This window comes from Mesocricetus auratus, unplaced genomic scaffold, assembly GCF_017639785.1.
Source record: "Mesocricetus auratus isolate SY011 unplaced genomic scaffold, BCM_Maur_2.0 Super-Scaffold_100007, whole genome shotgun sequence".
Classification (NCBI taxonomy): domain Eukaryota; kingdom Metazoa; phylum Chordata; class Mammalia; order Rodentia; family Cricetidae; genus Mesocricetus; species Mesocricetus auratus.
The window spans coordinates 66,958,111-66,979,610 of NW_024429191.1; positions in this window are offsets into that span (position 1 = coordinate 66,958,111).

A 21,500-nucleotide genomic window follows, 5' to 3' on the forward strand; every position below is an offset into this window, starting at 1 on the left:
TCTAACTCCAGCTCCAGGAGATCTGTTGCCTCTGGCCAACCTTGGGCATTGGCACACACGATTTTTTTTCAGCATCCTAGAGCAGGGGTGTGGCTCACTGTTAGAATGCTCACTCATGCCAGGTTTACATACCTGGTAGCACATGCCTTTAATCCAAGCACTGGGGAGGAAGAGGCAGGCAGATCTCTGAGTTCGAGGCCAGCCTGGTCTACAGAGTGAGTTCAAAGCCAACCAGAGCTACACGATGAGACCCTGTCTTGAAAAAAAAATGCTAATTTATCATGGACAAGGCCCTGGGTTCTATTCCCAGCAACTGGAGTTGGGAGTGGAAAAAGATGCAATCATCCTTAGAAATAATTCATGCTAGTTCTAAAAGGCCCCATTGCTTTTAGGTTCTACAGAATACCTCCTCCTTAGCAATGAACCAAGGACAGCGAACGCCAACATCAAAAGCACATTTGCAAGGTCTGGAAAGTACCATGAATGCCTGAGCAAATCCTACCCACCTACAGCCATTTAGGCAATTTCCAACACATTTCCATTGCATAATTATGTGAGGACCTTGGTCGTAAAACATGCCGCTACGAACTTGAGTGAAATCACCACAGATTAGTATTTGTAAGAAAAATGCCTCCTTGCAAGGTAGACCTGTCATCAGCTTCTCAATGGGTTTCCAGCTTGCCTTTGCCCACCTACCCAGTTGGCTCCAATCAGTTCACCATCGGGCCACAGGGAAAAGCAATACAGAGCAAGCATCCAGCCCCAAAGGGAACTCAATTAGCATCTAGCTGGGACTGAGAAGAAAGGCTCCTAGTGCTCAGGATTCTGAACTTGAAAGCAGAAGTCATTATGTGGCTGACTATTAGGGATAGGGGTCCTTTGTCTTCCTTCAGGAACCTGCCACTGGCCTCACCCCTTCCCAACAAGGATAGGAGCAGTGGTTCTCACCCAGGCCGTGCATTAGTACATTTGAGGGCTTTTAAGAAAAATGCCTATTCCTGGACTATTGCAGACCAATCTAGGCAGACATTCAGAGAGGGTCAGCTGACATGGGGCATGTGTGGTGATATATTATTTATGATTTATTATGAAGATTCAGAAAGCAAAGCCTATAGAGGTCAGGCAGTGGCGAAACACACCTTTCATCCCTGGACTCAAGAGACAGGTAGGTGGATCTCTCTGAGTTCAAGGCCACCCTGGCCTACACAAGAGTAAAGAGTAGCCGGGCGTTGGTGGCGCACGCCTTTAATCCCAGCACTAGGGAGGTGGAGACAGGAGGATATGGCTGCGTGGAAAAAGGAATATAATGAGGAGGAGGAGGAGACAGGAACTCAGAGCTTTTGCCCCTGAGGATTCTGGAGACAGGATTGCCATTTCGGCTTGGTGGAGGTGAGATCTACTACTGGCTTGGCTGCTCTGCTTCTCTGATCTTCAGGCAAGCTTTAATAAATCGTAAATAATATATCACCACAGGTGCACATGGAAGCTAGAGGTTGATGTCAAGTGTCTACCTCAATCACTTCTCACTTATTATTACTATTATCATCATCATCATCATTGAAACAGGTTTCTCACTGAACCTGGATCTTGCCAATTTAGCTGGTTGACCAGCAACCCCAGAGATTCTCCTGTCTGTCTTCTCACTGCTACGATGACAGGTATATGCTGCTGCACCTAGCTGGTTTTTTGGTTTTGGTTTTGGGTTTTTTTGGGTTTTTTTTTTTTTTTTTTTTTTTGAGATACGATTTCTCTGTGTAACAGCCCTACCTGTCCTGGAACTAGCTCTTGTAGACCAGGCTGGCCTTGAACTCACAGAGATCCACCAACCTCGCCTCCTGAGTGCTGGGATTAAAGGCAAGTGCCAACACCACCCTGCTTAGGTATGGCTTTTTATGTGGATGCTGGGGACTGAACTCAGGATGTCATGCTAATGTTGTAAGCATTTTACCCTATGAACCTTCTCCCCAATTTCTCATAAGGGATTTTTAAGTGCTCTGGTGATTCCAATGTGCATCCAAGGCTGAGAGCCATTAACTACTATCATTAGCATGGGTCCCAAAGCATAGTCATCCTAGCAACAGCATCAGCATCATGGGAAAGCATGAGAGATGAATGCAAATCCTTGACTTCATTCTCACAGACAGTCAGAATATGTGAGCACCATAACTGGTATTTGACAATAGTCCAGGTGATTCTAATAGATACTTAAATGTGAAAACCACCAGGGTCACAGCTGTAGTTAATCTTTGGTTCCCATCCCAAATCCACTGCTCACAAGCTCTGGAACTGCTGAGCTAGCAATGGTGCACCAGGAAGCTACTGTCCACTTCAGCTCCTCGCCTTCCCCGTACACAATCCTTGACCCTGTCCATCCCTCATCGCCCTTCACACCCTTTCCTAACTTCTCTCTTCCAACATCGCCCCTCTGAATAACACAGGTTCTGAGAATAGGCCCAGGGTGATGAGAACAATAGTTCTGGATGGAAAACATCACTGCCCATCGTGTGACTGTGTTAGCTCACCTCACAAACACTGAAACGGACAGACAGTCCAGGAAACGCTGAGCACTGTGGGTGCTGAGATGAAGACATGAAGAGAGGCTTCGGGGGATGAGGAAAGGCCAAGAGCCCCTCACACACATCCTGAGTCCTGTGGGCTTGTGGACACCTCCTATGCCAACCTGACAGAAACAAAGAGCCAGAGTTGGGGGGACCTTGCCCACTCCAGGGTCCCTGCCAACCAACAAAAGACATTGAGCGTCTTGTAATATATCCTGGGCAGTGGCAGTCTGAGAACAGGAGGTGGGGGCAGGGCACCTACTGCAAATACCAACCAGAAAGACATGGATTTCAGGGGGAGGCACAAGGATCAGGAGGTCAGGGCTAGCCTCAGCTACAGAGCAGGTCCACATCCATCCTGAGCTACACAGAACCCTGTCTCCGAGAAACAAAACAGGAAGGTAGTGGAAGAGGGGAACAAATGAGAACAAGGTACAATGATACATGTATATGAATTCATCATGATGGGGCTCGTGTGCTGTATGAACAAGGTACAATGATACATGTATATGAATTCATCATGATGGGGCTCGTGTGCTGTATGAACAAGGTACAATGATACATGTATATGAATTCATCATGATGGGGCTCGTGTGCTGTATGAACAAGGTACAATGATACATGTATATGAATTCATCATGATGGGACTCGTGTGCTGTATGAGCCTTAAACTTTCACGTCCCCCGCCAGTGAGATAGCTCAGTGGGTAAAGGCACTTGCCACCAAGCCTGACAGTCTGAGGTGGATCTCCAAGATCCCCACGGTGGAAGGAGAGAGCCAAGCCCTCAACTGTCCTCTCACCTCCACATAGGGAGCCATGGCACAGGCATAAAATAAATAAAATTAATTAAAAAACCCAGCCGGACATGGTGGCGCTCACCTTTAATCCCAGCACTCAGGAGGCAGAGGCAGGCGGATCTCTGAATTCAAGGCGAGCCTGCTCTAAATAGTGAGACCCTGTCTCAAAAATAAAAATGCAGACAAAAGATAATGGTCATATGTTCCAATGACTTTGCCCCATGTCCCATGTTAGGCATTTTGTTTGCTTGTTTGTTTGTGACAGGTCTCATGCATTCCAGGCTCTGAACTCACTAGGTAGCTGAGATTATCCTAGAAGTTCAGATCCTCCTACCTTCATCTCTCAAATCCTGGGATTAGGGGGGGTGGAGGGGTGGAGTCAGGTAGGGTTAAGGTAGGAGGATTGCTGGGAGTTCCAGGCTAGCCTGAGATATATATTAAGATCTGACTGAAAAATAAAGTCGGGTCACTGATAAATAATGTGATTCAATTCACTAAATACCTTATTGTGGTGGCTTGAAAGAAAATGCCCCCCCATAAGAGTGGAGCTACTAGGAGGTGTGGCTTTGTTGGAGGAAGTGTGTCTCTGTGGGGGCTTTGAGGTCCCTTTTTCTTAAGCTTCACTTGGTGTGACAGTCAGTCGACTTCCTGTTGCCTTCAAGATGTGGCAGTCTCAGCTGCAGCACCACATCTGACTGCACACTGCCATGCTCCCTTGTGACATAAATTCTAATTGGTCTTAATAATAAAAACCTGGAGTCAGGTATTAGCGGGTCAAAGCTGAAAGATCAGAGAAGCAGCCACTAGAGCCCTTACCTCTAAGAAATCCTCAGACTGAAAAGAGAGCGAGTTCCTGTCTCCTCCTGCCTATATTCCTCTCTCCACCCAGCCATCTCACTTCCTGTCTGTACAGACCTCCAGCCCTCTATGGTGAGCTAGTGACTAGCTTCAGCCTCTGATCTTCAGGCAAGCTTTGTTAGAGTAAAACCAAGATATCACTACACTCCCTGTCTTGGTGATAATGGACCGAACCTCTGAAACTATAAGCAAGTCACCTTAATTAAATGTTTTCTTTATAAGAGTTGCCATGGTCAAAAAAAAAAAAAAAAAAAAAAAAGAGTTACCACGGTTATGGTGTCTCTTCATAGAAAACCCTAAGAAACCTATTATGTTTAGTCTTTAATGCGATCGAGGTCTGTGATCAGAAGTGGTGTTCACGTGCACATACTTGTATATGCACACATACCTGTACACATTGCATATGCAAACAGCCAATAATAGAGACTTCCCTTATCAGAAAGCGGCGTGGCTCCTGACTATGCACTCTGGAACCAGTTGGGAGTGTCACGTGGTAGGGACTGTGTGGCTCTGTGTGGGTGACCTTTCGGCTCTGAATTTTCCCTTACAAATGCAGGGTTGAGAAGATGAGGGAGAATGGGTATTAACCAGATGCCTGGCACAGAGGGACAGTTAACACCAACAAATCCACAGAGGCTGTTGGAACAATAAGCAAGGTCAGGGCTGCACCTGGGCGCGGCCCTGAGTGCCCACTGCATGGAGCAAAGAGGACTTAAGGGTGGATGTCCACATGTCTTTCCCAAGGTGCATAGGGCATCACTGCCACAGGTGGCCACGCCCTCCCTCCCATCGCCCTCTGGCTCATTCTTTCCTGGCATAGCCTCTCTCTTCGAGACTCCATTACAAACCAGATAAATTGCCTGGGTAAGTGAGGCTGGTGAGGAAAATGGTAGAGTCTGCAGTCCCTGAGACAAGAGGGAGACAAGGAGGACTCACGGGGAAGGGTTGTTTGCTTGTTTGTTTGTTTACCAGAGGTGATCCTGGTGGGTACCAGGACATGACCCAGCCCCCACAGACATCCTTTCCAAACTCTAACACCTTAAAAAAATAAAATGAAAACTTGACATGTCTCTAACATGCTGTACTCATTAACTGAAACGGTGATAGGGCTGGAGAGTTAAGGGCACATTCTGCTCTTCCAGAGGACCCAAGGTTCGAAGCACCCACATTGGATGTCTCACAACTGTGACTCTAGCACCTAGGGAGCCAAACACACATGCACACACCCACCCGCACACATGCAATTAAAAATAAAACAACCCTTGAAAAAAAAGGTAGCATTTGTCCTACAGGTTTAAATTCATGTTCCGTATCGTCAGAGCTTAGAAAGATGATTGCTGTATGCAAAACCATGAATAGTTTCACAGATGCCACCAGAAGCCAAGCCAGACACAAAAGAATACACACTGAATTATCCCATTGATACGAAACTTGATCAGGCAAAACCAAGCAGTAACTATAGCAGTCATGATGTTGTTATGGGGGTACAGGAACTCAGAAGGGGCATGGGAATACTGTGTGAGTGTCAGAAATAACCCGTGCTAGATAATGATTACAGGGGTACATGTTTTTTAAATGCATCACCCAAGGGTGGAGAGATGGTGCAACAGTTAAGCAAGCGTATTGCTTTTTTAGAAGGCCCAAACTCTGATCCCAGCATTCACATGAGGCAGCTCAAACTATCTGTAACTCCAGTTCCAGGGGATCTGACGCCCTCTTCTGGCCTCCATGGCCACTGCACTCACTTGCACATGTACACACAGAGAGAGATGCACATATACACAAAAACAAATCTCTGTAAGAATCTTAAGAATTATTAAACAAGTACTGTGGAGAGATGTCTCTGTCAGTAAAGTGCTTGCCTTGCCAGAGTCAAGACCTGAGTTTAGATTCCTGGCACTCAGATAGCAAGTTGGGTGGGGTAACCCTTCTATAATCCCAGCACAGGGAGGCAGAGACAGAAGGTTAGGTTCCTAAGACTCCCTGGCTGGTAGTCCAGCTGATTCGGTGAACACTAGGTTTGGTGAGAGATAGGTGGGGATGGTCAAGATGATTCAGCAGGTAAATGCATTTGTCCTACAACCCTGGCAACGTAAGTTTAACACCTGGAGCCCCTTAAGGGTGGGAGAAAAGAATCATTCCCACAGAACTGCATATGCATGCTGTGGCAGGTGTACTCCTGTGTTCACAGACACACACAACAATAAATAAACATTTTTATATGAGGTGAAGAGCAAATAAGGACCACACCTAGTGTTGACCTTTGGTCCCAACACATGCACATTCACAGATGTGCAAGCAGAGCATGTATATATATTCCAGTTTTCAAAAGAAAAATATTTGAAACAACAGTTCTTGTGTTTTGACTTCCTACAAATGTGACGCTAGTCCAGGAGGCGTCAGAGAGTGATATTAACAGCCACACACGCAGAGTCAGCCTGAGCCAGGTGCAGCTCGGTTTCCTATGCGCTGGGGCATGGAAATCAACTGTTTAATCTCCGTGCCTCAGTTTCCAGTCACGTGGAGGTACTAGCAGGGCCATACAAAAAGTGTTCAGAGCATAGTCAACCCTCAGCTCTGGCCTCGGCCTATGGCAGGTGCTTGGGCAGATCACGGAGGTAGCAAGCTGGCACAGCCTCCACAGTCTTAGAAAGGGCCCTGAGATTAACTCCCCACACCTCATTTGCTCCCTCTGCAGCGCCCGCCCTGTCAGACACCAGCTGCATCCCTACACCCCAGGAGAAATGTGTCCTCGTCAACTCACACAAGCCTGGCCTTAGCCACCAGAGAGGGACTGAAATGCTCGAAGGTAATACATCAGCTACGAGTTATCTAGTCCATCTTTGATTTGGGGTTCACTGAAGCATGGCCGATGCCTGGTTATCTTGGGTCCTGTAAGGCTCTCCAGTAAATAGACTTTTGCAAGAAAAAAAAAAGGCTGTCTTGGAGAAACTGAACAAAATCCCACAACATCAAGAGATCAAGAGTGCGTCTTCCCTGTAGCCATTCCCAAACTGTGGACAGGATACAAAGTGCCCAGGAGCAGCCCAGTTGCTCATGTTTGAGTTCTCGATTGAGTTCACCTTTGGGAGCCTCAGTGTGTGCCCTTATGAACCAGAAGTCCATGATGTAGGACTCTGTTCGAATATGCTGGTTCCCACCTTAGGGACAAACCGAGATGACATCTGCGGAGTTCACAGAATGGTGCCTGGCTCTTAGCCAGTACAGGGAACATTGTCTGCAGATCCAAGTGACAAGCACCATGCCCCTGTCACTCAGACCCCCAAAAGTAACAGCACTGGGTATTGTTATTGCTATTTAGTTCACCCCCTGGACTTGGCTCATGGTGGATGCACGCCCCTTCTATGGAAGCTTCCAGAAGGCAGGAGATCCATGAATAGTACCAGTGGCCAGCCAAGAACTACAGAAAATGTCAATGAACTGAGCTCTCCTAATCATTCCCGTCCAAGGTTGGTGACCACAGACCTCAGGGTCATTTAAACATGACAGCCCGAGAGGGACTTTGCAGTCAGTGAGTCCAGGCTTTCTTTCTTTCTTTCTATCTTTCTTTCTTTCTTTCTTTCTTTCTTTCTTTCTTTCTTTCTGTCTGTCTGTCTGTCTGTCTGTCTTCTTTCTTTCTTTCTTTCTTCCTTCCTTCCTTTCTTTTTTAAGATTTATTCATTTATTATGTATACCTGCAGGCCAGAAGAGGGCACCAGATCTCATTACGGATGGTTGTGAGCCACCATGTGGTTGCTGGGAATTGAACTCAGGACTCTTAACCTCGAAGCCATCTTTCCAGCCCCCAGGTTTTCACTTATACATAAAGAACTCAAAGAAGGCAGTGACTTTCCCAAGGTCACACAGCAAAACAGCTGAGCTGAGAAGATGGCACAGGGCTCGTGGCTTTGCGTGGCCCAGCCCATTCCTGCTACAGCCCCTTGGCACTTCTCCATTGATGGGCTTTCTCCCAGGTGACAGGCTCATCGGATTCCTGGCCACGTTCTACTGGAGACCCATTTTTCTTACTGAATCAGGCCGACATTTGGTCCTGAAAGCCTCATAAGTCTTCAATGGATGAGCAGACCCCCTAATCCATTATCCCAGAGTCCTATTTATATATGTTTATCCATATGGCTATATAAATAGGGCTTTGAGACATATACGTGGCAGGTTATTGCTGTAGCATGGTTGTTCTCCCCAAGAGGAAAACAAAAATGATATACAGCAGAGGCTCTTTCCCGAGCGCAGGCTCCCAGCTGATTTATTAAGAGCTAGGTTGCAGTCACATGCTTTGAAGTAGGGAATCTATTGCAAGGTGATCCAAGAACAGAACACTCTGAGCTCCAAAAAAACGCAAGTTTAGGGACGGAAGGAAGACGGAGTCTGAGAGCAACCTTCCCTTAAGCACCTGCCACTCCCAGTATACAAACTGGTTCTCGTGTGTGTGTGTGTGTGTGTGTGTGTGTGTGTGTGTGTGTGTGTGTGTGTACCTGTGTGTGTACATGTGTAAAGGCCAGCAGTGGACATATGGTTTCTTCCTCAATTGTTCTCCAGATATTTTTTTTATTATTGTTGTGTTGAGATTGGTCTCACCATGTAACCTTAGCTGGCATGGGAACACACGGTGTAAACCAGGCCAGGTTTGAACTCATAGAGATCTGCCTGCCTCTGCCTCTTAAGTGCTGGGACTAAAGGGCTGCACCACCACACCTGGCAATGTACCTTATTTTCAGAGACGGTGGTCTCGCACTCAATCTGGAGCTAGACTGGTGGGCCAGCAGAGATTCTCTCAGCTCCACCCCAGCATTTTATGTGACATCTGGGGCTCCAGACCCAGGTCCTCGTGCTTACACAGCAAGCGCTTTACCGGCTTCCCCCTTCCCTCACTCTCCCAATCTAGCTTTCTTTGGATTGCAAGTTTAGGTTAAAAATTTGACAGAGGGAACTTGGGTGTTTGTGGACCAAGAACCAGAATGGAGGCAAGCATGTGAGAGGAGCCTTTCTCCAATGCCAGTCTAGCAGCAAAGCGACAAGGATAGCTTTCCACTTCATTCACAGCGCAGAGCTGGGAAGGCTTTGGCCCCCCTGTGCTTCAGTATTTGCAACTATAAAACCAAGAACGGAAAGGCTCTGCAAAGACAGTGGATGCCGGGTGGTGGTGGCGCACGCCTTTAATCCCAGCACTCAGGAGGCAGAGGCAGGTGCATCTCTGTGAGTTTGAGGCCAACCTGGTCTACAGAGTGAGTTCCAGGATGGCCAGTGCTACCCAGAGAAATCCTGTCTCAAAAAAAGGGTGGGAGTGGCAGGTTGTCACTATTATTCACTGACAGAATCAGGGGTACCTAATCAATGCCCGCAGTATGGTCGTGTCCAATAACTATCTGTTGAACAAGGAAATTGAGAACTCCCCCAAATCCTAGGGAAGACTGATTGAGATGATAAGAGGAGTCATCACCTGAGAGTGTTTGTAGGCACAGCTCTAACTCCCAGTGTTGACATCTGTGGTCACTTGGAACAACCCCTGTGTGTACAGAGTGGTCTGCCCAAGATCATAAGGTAGCATATTAGGGACCCTTCTCATTGCTGCGACCAAATACCTCACAAGAAACAACTTGCAGAAGGAAGGGACATCCAACCCATCGTGGTTGGGAAGGCATAGCAGCAGGAGTCCAAGGCAGTTGGCACATCGTACCCACAGTCAGGAAGCAGAAATAAAACAGGAAATGGGGCTAAGCCATAAAACCTGAGGGCCCACCTCCAATGACCCACTTCCTCTAGGGAGACTCCACTTTTTTGCTTTTTGTTTGTTTGTCTTTCGTGTTTTGACTTTTTGAGACAGGGTTTCTCTGTATAGCCCTGGATGTCTAGGAACTTGCTCTGTAGACCAGACTGGCCTCGAACTCACACAGATTCACCTGTCTCTGTCTCCCAAGTACTGGAGTTAAAGGCATATGCCCCCACTACCTGGTGATAGATACTATAACATTCCCAAATTACACCACCAGCAGGGGTCCTCGTGCTCAAACACATGGACCCATGGGGATGCTTCACATTCAAGCCACAACAGGTAATAACCTAGGTCCAGTCATCACCAAACATAGGCTAGAAGGAAGGTCAGGTGCTAAGGAGAGGGGGAAGCATGGCACGTGGGAGGGGTATGCATCCACACATATAAAAATCATCAGTTAGCTGAGGGTAACTACTCAGACCGCAGACCCATGTAACAGTGATGGGAGTACAGACCTACAATCCCAGCTACTCATGAAGCTAAAGCAGGAGGGCCATAAGATCAAATCAAGCCTATGAAACTTAGCCAGACTCTCTTAAAACAATTTTAAAGAAGGGGCAAGTGAGATGTCTCACTAGGTTAAAAGATGCTTGCTGTGTAAACCTGACATCCTGAGTTTGATCCCTAGATCCCATGATGGAAGGAAGGAGCTGATTCTTGAATGTTGACCTTTGGCCTCTACACACACTCATGGCTCACACGTGTCTCCCCCACACCCTCCCATCCCTTACCCCTACCATAATAATTTAAAATGTATTTGTGTGTATGTGCTCATATCCATGATGCCTCACAGCATGCATGTTGAGTCACAGGCCAGTTCTCAGGAATAAGTTATCTCTTTCTACCACATGGGCTTCAGAGACCAAATTCAGGTTTTCTGCCTTGGCGACAAGCTCCTCTATCCACCGAGCCATTTTGTTGGCCCCTGATAATAATTTTTTAATTACAAAATTAAAGAGGGGCTAAGGATATTGCTCAGAGGCGGGCGGTGGATACTTGTAATCTCAGCACTCAGAAGACCGAGCAGGAGCATCGGGAGATCAAGGTCATTCTCAGTTACATAGTGAGTTTATGGCCAGCCTGGACTATGTGAGACTGTCTCACAACAAAAACAAAAACGAAAATAAAACGTCATCTTTTAGAACTATTTCAAACAGTGAACAACAACAACAGAGACCATGCCTCTGTGTCCTTAACAAATGGGGACCTACAGACTTGCATCGCACTAGTGTAGTGTCTACGCCCCTCTGTTCTTCTAGGAACTCAAGGGGCCTGAGACCACAATGCAAGAAGCTGTTCAAATCTGATGCCATTATTAATGGCTTGGTTGTGAGAGTCAAGATTTCTCTCAATTCAGTATTGTGAAAGCAAAGGGTAGCAGTGATTTGTGGATGGAAGGAGCTCCCTGCCATCTGTAGCCAGGGCCTTGGGTCTTTATTTGCGCGTTTGTGAAATGTATTCATGGGTACTGCGAAGGCTTGGTATGGCAGGCAAGTGCTCTATCACTGAGCTACATCCCTAGCCGAAGCATGGAAACTTGCACAAATACAGTATTTTGTCTATTTTTCATGATGGAGTTTGGGAAGATTTCTTTGAAGAAAGAAAGAAGAAATCCATTATACTTAAAAAAAATTACCGGGCATGTTGGCAAAAGCCTTTAATCCCAGCATTCTGAAGTCAGAGGCAGGTGGGTCTCTAGTCATTCAAGGCAGCCTGGTCAACACAGTGAGTTCTATGCTAGCCAAAGCACATAAAGAGACCCTATTTCAATAAATAAAAAAAAGTTTATGCACTGTGCTAAATAGTTTTTTTTTTAGATTGATTACATATACAGTGTTCTACCTACATACCAGCAGAGGACACCAGACTGAATTGTAGATGGTTGTGAACCACCATGTGGCTGCCAGGAATTGAACTCAGGACCTCTGGAAGAGCAGTCAGTGCTCTTAACCTCTGAGCCATCTCTCCAGCTGTGATAAATAGTTTTATGTCAACTTGACACAAGCTAAAGTCACTAGAGAGGAGGAAACCTCAGGTAAGAAAATGCCACCATCAGATCAGGCTGTAGGCAAGCCTGTAGGGCATTTTTTCAATTAATGATTGATTTGTGAGGGCCCAGCTCATGTGGGTGGTGCCATTCCTGGGCTAGTGCTCCTGGGTTCTATAAGAAGCAAGTTGAGGCAGAGCAGTGGTGCAAGTCTTTAATCCCAGCAGGTGGGAGGCAGAGGCAGGCAGATCTTTACGAATTCAAGGCCAGGCTGGCCTATAAAGCAAGTTCCAGAATAACCCGTGCCATACAGAGAAACCCTGTCTCAAATCAGAAGGGGGGAGAGAGAGAGAGAGAGCAGAAAGCAGATTGAGTAAGTCACATGGAGCAAGTCAATAAGCAGCATTCCTCAATGGTCTCTGCATCAGCTCCTGCCTCCAGGTTCCTACCCTGCTTGAGTTCCTGTCCTGACTTCCTCCGGTGAGGAATGGTGATATGGAAGTGTAAGCCAAACACACCCTTTCCTCCCCAAGCAGCTTTGGTCATGGTGTTTCATCACAGAAATAGAAACCCTAACTAAGACATCATCCATCACTTTTTTGTGCTGGGAACAGAACCCTACGCATTTGGAGGCGCACACCTGTACTGTCAGCAATCCAGAGGCTGAGGCAGGAAGATTAAAAGTTGAAGGTCAGTCAAGGTACAAACACATTCCACTGCACTTTCAAAAAGATTGTAGCCAAACATGATAGCACACTCAAGTATTCAGGAATCAGGAGAAGAACAAGTTTATCTCCATTCTGGTCTACAAAGCAAGCTCTAGCCTATCCACATCTACATAGGAGGGCCGTATCTATCTATCTATCTATCTATCTATCTATCTATCTATCTATCTATCTACCTACCTATCTATATCTCTATCTTATCTATATCATCTATCTTATCTATATCATCTATTATCTATGTGACTCATATATTATGTCTATTATCTACATCTATATAATTTATTATTTATATTTATGCCATCTATTATCTATATATCATCTATATTATCTATATCATCTATTATATTTTTAAAATTTTACTTAAATTAAAAACAATCTTATTTTACATACCAATCCCAGTTCCCTCACCCTCCCATCCTCCCATTTGCTCCCCATCTACTATCTATATGGATATCATCTACATATAGAGAGGCAGAGACTGCGGTCAGGCCAGTTGAAAGCAGCTATAAAGTCATCTACTCAGAGGCTTACAGGAGAGTCTCTGCTTAAGAATAGTCCAGGGACTTCAACAATAATGTCTCTCAAAAAAAAAGGGGGGGGGCTGGGGCTGGAGAGATGGCTCAGAGGTTAAGAGCACTGGCTGCTCTTCCAGAGGACCTGAGTTCAACTCCCAGCAACCACATGGTGGCTCACAACCATCCGTAATGAGATCTGGTGCCCTCTTCTGGTGTCCAAGCATAGAACACTATATGCATACATATTAAAAATTTTTTTAAACTTTAAAAAAAAGGGGGGCTGGGCTGGGGCTGGGGCTGGGGCAGCTCTCAAGAGCATAATCTCAAGTTCTGGGTCATGCAGCAGCGACTCCTAGCCAGCCAGCAGCTGCGCAGAACCTCTGGGTGGTGGTCCTTGGTGCAGAGACCTCTCCTCAGCCTTCTCCCTCCCTGCTCTCTCCCCTGCCCCCTCCATCCTCGGAGCCCCTCCCTATGGGATCCTTTCTTCTGTACCTCTGAGCATGATGTTTTGCTGACCCATGACCCCTCTCTTAAACTCCCAAATGCTTGGCAGAACAAAAGGCTAAGGTGGAGGGCAAGCCAGGGCAGCTAATGCCGGTTTTGTTTTGTTTTCCGCCTCCCACACAGCAGGCTTTTAAGTCAGTGGGGGTGCACCTGTCTCCATGCATATTTGCATACGCACTTGCCCCCAGGCACAAAAAGTGGTGCCTGAGAGTTGAGGCCAACTCTCCTGTCACCTCCCTTGCCCCCCTCTTCTGTCCTGCTCTCCTTTCCCCTCCCTCCCCGTCCCATGATCCCAGTCCAGGAACTGAGGATTCCTGTCTAACCCCGCCTCCTCTGAAGTATCTTACTTCCTGTCCTAAACTGTTGCTGAGTCCCCCACATTCCCGTGCTTTGCCTCTGAGGACCCGGTTTCCTGAGTAAGCAGCAAGCCAGACAGTACAAAGGCTGAATAAACAGTCAGTAGAAATTAACTTGAACGTTCAGGGACAAGAACAAAGACTTCCGACGTGAGCCAGGGAAGGAATCATAATTGCCAGGGAGAGAGGGGCGGCCCTGGAGCTCTGGCTGCTGGAGACTAGGGAGCAGGGATGTTGACAGTGGCGGAGACAGGCAGGCGCGATGCTGGCTTGGTAAGTGGAAGAGTGAGAATTCTAATTCACGGAAGATGCTGATAGAAAGGGGAATGGGGACAGAGAGGAGGGGCAGCTGAGCGGCCCAAAGGCTCCCTGTTCCTGCCTTGGCATCCTTGCCTGGGGTCCCAGTCCAGCGTAGATGTTCTGATGGGGACACTAACAGCCAAGCAGACATGCTTGGAGATTCCAGGGTAGCAGACAGTCATTGTGGCTCTGGGCGGAAGAAATGATGAGCATTATGGACCCAGAGAACGAAGGACGAGAGCCCCCACCCTAGGGCCCAGGGAAACGGACGATGAGGACCCGTTTAAGAGAGTTCTGCAGAGAAGCAATTGGTGGGTCCTGTCCTCACCCCACCCCATGTGGTGGCATGAGTGCTCAGAGTCGTGCCCCCGAGAAGGACGCCTCAGGGCAGAATCTTAAAGAAGAGTGCATTGTGGAGAAGGGTCCCGGGGGACAGCCTGAGATGAGAGAGCAGGTTTCTGTAGCTTGCAGGGATGAATTGAAGGAAAGAGACAAGTGAAGTCCGGAAGCTGAGGAGGCTGGACAGATGGTGCTGGGGACTTCCGAGGGAGGGGAGGCTGGTTGGTCGCAGCATCCATTCCAGAAATGGGACAGAAGGGAGCTTCCTGGAGAGTCCCCCCTAGAAAGAAGGCAGTTTTCCTGGCGTGTCCTTGGGTTCATCAGACTAGTCTGACAGATCTGAGGGAGGTCACGCCAGTCCACCCAACCTCCAGGGATCACTAGGAGGGACAGCAGGGACCTGGCTGGCTGCTGTCCGTGTCATGCCAGAGCCCACATTCTCGGCTTCGGCACACCACACACATACTCATGGCTGGAAAGTCAGGGTGACGGCACATGAGGTCAGGAAGGATCCATGGAAGATACCAGGCTTTCATCCTTGAGTGACTCCTGCCTTCTAATGCCAGGCCAAAGCTCCCAGAAGGGACTATACCTCCGAAAACCCCTGCTTCTTTCATTTGTGTGGCAAAAGACATCTCCATGCTCCGTGGCCTCTTAATTTCGTAGATGGTAAAGTGCAGAGAATTAGAGAATCAATGGGCAATTAAGGAGGTACTGGCAGGTTCTGGCCAAGAGCATATTATTTATTTATTCAGCCAGCCACGCTCATTTTTAAAGAGCTAACTTCCATTTTGTTTCTGACATCGAAAATAAATCAAACTAAAAAACTGTTTATATCATGGCTGGAAAAAAATTATTTGCATGAAATGTCACCCTCTTGAAGCCTCAGTAGCGACCTGCAAAAGGAATTTTTGTCCGTGTCAAAAAAAAAAAGAGAGAGAGAGAGAGAGAGAGAGATGAATTCATTCTGCACTGGCCTTCCCTGAGGGTACAGATGGGATCGAAAAGACAAAAATAAGGTCTTTAATTCACTGGTGATTTTCCCACCCCGTCTCAAGCTTCTTTTTGATTTCTGAGCATCCATTTTCCTGGGTCGTCTTGGGAGGGCTGCAGGGTTTCAATCCATTAACACAGTAGTAGGCCGGTGAAATTTCACAATAGGCTGAGATGAAGAGCCACAGTGAGCACACAAACTGCCCCAGGGCTCCCAGCATAGCTCAGACAGCCTGTGCTCCAGCTCCTAGACACGATCTGTCGCCCTACAGGAGGGGGTCCCGTTTCAGAGCCCCCTTTCTCTCCACTACTCCCCCTGGCCCCACTTGAATTTATCCCACTTGGAAGAAAAACAGCCTTGCTGCCCGGTGCATACCGACTTCCTGTTTTGCACACCACCTGGGCATCAATGGTACCTGCATCCGTGACCTCCTCCACCCGCCACCCGCCGTTCTTCCCCTCCTCTTCCCAGCTCCTCACCACTCCCCAGCAAGCACTCTGGGCTTCCAGTGGGCACAGTTCCCAAGCTACCCCAAGGTTGATTCTAGGACAGCGGCTCTCAAACTTAAGTCTGCTTCTTAACCACCTTGACAGAGTGCTGTACGGTGCTTGTTCAGTAGATCTGGGCGCTAGCTGGAAATTTGCATCCCTAATAGGTTTAATAATGAGACCGTGCTAGGAGGACCTCCGTTCTCAGATAGTGATGAGGCCAAGGGAGGAGATACCTACATTAGCTTGTGCTGTGGTGCCATCTCGTGGCTAGAGATAGTAACAGCAGTGATCTGCCCTGTGCAGTACAGAGAGACTCACTCCACTTCTTCAAAAACATGCTCCCCTTTACTGTCTCTACTATTTTTTTTTTCAGTTTTTCAAGCAGGGCTTCTCTGTGACTTTGGAGGCTGTCCTGGATCCAGCTCTTGTAGACCAGGCTGGTCTCAGATTCGCCTGCCTCTACTTTTAAAGGCAGACTTTTTACTGTTTAAATGAACAACTACAGAACAGGATCATTACAAACTATGTCCTGCCTGACGTGGTAGAAATGAAACAGAAGACTAAACTGGGCAGCCTTTGATAACTGTGCTCCAGGTCCATCTGACCTAAGGCATAACACAGACACATGGCAGACAGCAGAACACCCAGCTTACACAACAATTAACTCTACCCCCAAACCAAATCACCACAGCAATCAAGGATTCCATGTTGTCTCAACCCAGGGGGGAAATGTCATGCCTGGGACCTCGGGATGCGACCCTCTGGCCACATTTATTGGGTATAGTGGTCACATCTGTAATCCTAGCTCTGGCATTTGGGAGGCAGATGTGGCAGGGCTGGAAGTTCAAGGTCACCAGGCGGTGGTAACGCACACCTTTAATCCCAGCACTCAGGAGGCAAAGGCAGGCAGATCTCAGTGAGTTTGAGGCTAGCCTGGTCTACAGAGTGACAGCCAAGGCTTCACAGAGAAACCCTGTCTCGAAAACAAAACAAAACAAACTTCAAGGTCTTATATAGAGAATTTGAACGTCAAACTCAAAGAACAAAAAAAAATACATAAAAAGGAAAAGGCAGGACCACAAGCTTGCTTCCACTGCCTGGACTACGACGGAGACTTGGACAATTGTCTCAAAATGAAAATGGAAAGGGGGCTAGTGATGTAGCCTAGTTGTAGAGCATGTGCAAAGGCTTGTGTTTATGCCCCAGTGCTGAAAAAAAATGTAGGTTTCCAAGCCCAGTTCTTAAGAATTTCTGGTTTGGTGGGTCTGTGCTAGGACCCAGCCACTGGCAAGCATTATAAGTAAACTGAAGCAAATAGCTTGAGTTTCTAATGTGAGCCACTATCTGAAGGACTGTGACCTCCTGTAACAGTGTTCTCCTGCCTAGCACCATCCAATAGAAACAGTCATGGCTGCACACATGACCATGCATGTCCATTAGCCCTTTAAACATCAAAGGGGCGAAGGCAGGTCTGGAGAGGTGACAGTGGGTGTTCTTTCAAGGGATCCAGGCTTGAGCTCCCAGCACCTACATGGCAGCTCACAACCATCTGTAACTCCAGCTCCAAGGGACCCGACACCCTCTTTTGACTTTTCAGGCCCCAGGCAGGCAAGCCTGTGATACATAGACATACTTGCAGGTTACCATACACATAAAGCATTTTTTTCAAGTCTAAGGGGGAACTGGGTAAGTGCTTTGGTTGGTAGAGTGTCTGCCTACCATGAATGAAGTCCTAAATTTGATCCCTAGCACCGCATAGCGAGCCATGGTGGTATATACCAGTGCACTTGTGAATGTGTGTGGTGGTTTGAAAGAAAACGGTCCCCAAAGGGAGTGGCACTATTAGGAGGTGTGGCCTTGTTGGAGGAAGTGTGTGACTGTGGGAGCAGACATTGAGGTCTCTCTTGCTCAAACTTCCCTCAGTGTGACAGTCAGTCTATTTCCTGTTGCCTTCAAGATGTAGCAGTCTCAGTTCCAGCACCATGTCTGCCGGCACACTGCCATACTCCCAATCATGATGACAATGGAACAGACTTCTGAAACTGTGAGCTGCCCCAATTAAATCTTTCCTTTCTAAGAATTGCTGTGGTCACAGTGTCTCTTCCCAGCAATAAAAACCCTAACTAAGACAATGTGGAAAGATCAGAAGCTCAATATTGCACCCTTCTCCCATGGGCATCTGCTGACCAGCTTGTGACTACACATCCAGCAAAATACCTCTTGTCCCCACTTCCCAGTATAGCCTGAATGCAAGTTCCTGTTTTCTGCCCATCCTTATTGTCTAAATTCAAGTTCCTGTTGTCTGTCCTTCCTTTGCAGGAGGGCCCTGGGAACGTGAGCTCCTGACCTTGGTAGACCTTAGTAGTTTTCCACCATGCCTGCTATTGGTATTTAATGCTCCACTCTTGTTACAACAAAGGCCATTCTCCTTGCAAGAATGAGCCACTGTCTTTGTCTTTTTACATCCTTAGCCCTTCCCCAGATCATTGAGAAGTGTTGTAGGTCCTGAATGTAACCTCGAACCGAATGCTACAGCTCAAGATCACCATTGGCTAATATAGATGATTTAAGGCCAGCTTAGGCTACTTGAGATCTTCTATTGAAAACCAAATAAATAAATAATAAATAAAGCATATATATTTTACCCACTATGTCCAAGACAATTATTTTGCAATCATGCTTTTTCTGATACTATCTATTTTGCATTTGCCACACTGCCAATGGCTACCACGTTGACCAAGAGCAGTAAACATCATGGCAGCTTTCATGCATGATGGCCTAAAACCAACTTGAATGAACATGAGCCAAAGGGTATGTCAACAAACTGCAGCATGTTCGGAGTGGGATCTACATAAGCAAAGATAACAACCACGCAGCATTTCACACATTGTGTTGAGTGGCCACAAACCAAAGGGAACTAAATTGGATTGATTGGACAGGGCACTGGGAAGGGCACAAAGGAACTCTGGGACCCAAGAAACATCCTTTTGAAGGTCACTGGTATACATGCATAAGTGAGAAGGCAAGGCCCTCTACACTCCAAAGCGACAGGCATTTGTTACATTTATTCTAAAGGTAATAGTGGGGAGGGTGGGAGTGGGCTTGCAAGTGAGTGCAGTGACCTCAGAGGCCAGAGACATCAGAGAACTGGAGTTACAGGTGATTATGAGCCTGATGTGGGCACTGAGAACTGAACCCAGGACCTCCGAGCCATCTTTTTAACTCCCACCTTGACTTTTTGGTGTGGATCGATGAGATCCTCAGCCATGTACAAGCAGTCACTTTACTGAGTCATCTACCTAGCCCTGCAAATAATCTTTTAAAATATGAAATTTATTGTGTCTGCATATATACGTGCATGTGTGTGTGCATATCCACAGAGGCCAGAAGAGGGCATCAGACCTCCTGTGGTTTGGGGCTACCCTGTGTAGGTGCTAGGAACCTGACTCTAGGTCTCTGGAAGAGCAGCAAGCATTCTTTTTTTGTTTGTTTGTTTTTCGAGACAGGGGTTCTCTGTATTGTTTTGGAGGCTGTCCTGGAATCGGCTCTGTAGACCAGGCTGGCCTCGAACTCACAGAGATCCACCTGCCTCCGGCTCCCGAGTACTGGGATTAAAGGCGTGCGCCACCAACGCCCGGCTGCAAGCATTCTTAACTGCTGAATGGTCTCTCTATCCTCCCCAGAGACAATAATGTTGAATTATCACTCAGTGTGTAGCTTCATCTCAGTCTAGTTAAATCTGCATATCTGAGAGTTGGCCTCAAGTGCTTGGCAGACTACATAGCAAGTCTAATATGCACCCAGCATGGACCACCACAGCCCTGGGGAAGTACTCAGACTTTGGTGATGAGCAAGAGAACAGACTGAATCGTTAAAATGAAGATAAGGAATCAGGTACAGTGGCTTGTGCTTATGTAGGCCCAGTTCCTTGGGAATTATGGTACCCCATGGAGAGCAGAGCTTGGATCTCTGAAGACACAGGTTCAAGGCCAGGTTCAACTGATTCTGAGCCTGGTCCCTAGCTCACCAGAGGTTTCCAGGATCCCACACAGAAGTGAAGTTAGGCTTACATCTTTCAGAATCACTGGCCCACTTCCTGAAGGCTCTGGATTTGTCTCAGCTTCATAGCCTCCAGCAGGCTTGGCACACACACACACACACACACAGGGACTTGGTGGAGAAACCCATGGGAATAGTCAGATTGCCTTTCCTGCCATCCTGCCAGGGAGACCAGAGAGAGACAAGAACTCCATCCCAGCTCAGGTAGGAGGGACCGGCCTACCTTGCCCAGGGCACCAGGACTTCTCCAATGCTGTTGGTCTCCATCAGACATCAGCTGAGCCTACTTCTATCAAGAAACAGCCACAATCTCACTTTGAGCATTCTCTTTGTAAAAATACATTAAGAGGACTCTTCTGTTGGCCCTTATTTGTAGAACAGATTAGCTCCCAATTAAACCTGGCAAGGTTATCAACATTCACCTTCATTTAAAATACATAGCTAAAAGCTAGGCAGCAGTGACATATGCCTTTGATCCCAACACTTGGGAGGCAGAGGCGGGGGATCTCTGTGAGTACAAGGCCAGCCTGGTCTACAAAGGGAGTTCTGGGACAGCCAGAACTGCTACACAGAGAAACCCTGTCTCAAAAAACCAATGTGTGTGTGTACAGTCCTAGATATGCCACAGCACATGTATGGTGGTCAGAGGACAACTTCACATTCTACCCTGAGACAGGTAGCTTTGCAGTTATGTCAGGCTAGCTGCCTTGAAAAGCTTCTGGGGATTGTCTTCTCCTCCTCCCATTATGGGCACACAGGGATTACAGATGTACACTACAGCATCTGGCTTTATGTGGGGTCTGGGGATTCAAATGTGGGTCTACCAAACCCATCACCTCCAGAGTAAGAGTTGTGGGAACAGAGAGCAGGGAACTTTGCCCAAGTCAAGCAGAATATGGTGCATAGATGGCCCTGTGACCAGAGTTCTGTCTTCAGAGAATGAGTTGGAGGGCTGTGTCGTTTGAATACGAATGGCCCGGTAGGCTTATAGGTTTGAATGCTTGGTCACTAGGGAGTGGCACTTGGCAGGGATTAGGTGTGGCCTTTTGGAGCAGACATGTCACTGGATGTAGAACTCTCAGCTCCTTCTCCAGCACCATGCCAGCCTGAGCACTGCCGTGCTTCCTGCCACAATGGCAATAGACTAAACCTCTGAAACTGCAGGCCAGCCCTAACAATTGTTCACCTAAGAATTGTCATGGAGCACTTAGCCATAGAATACAGG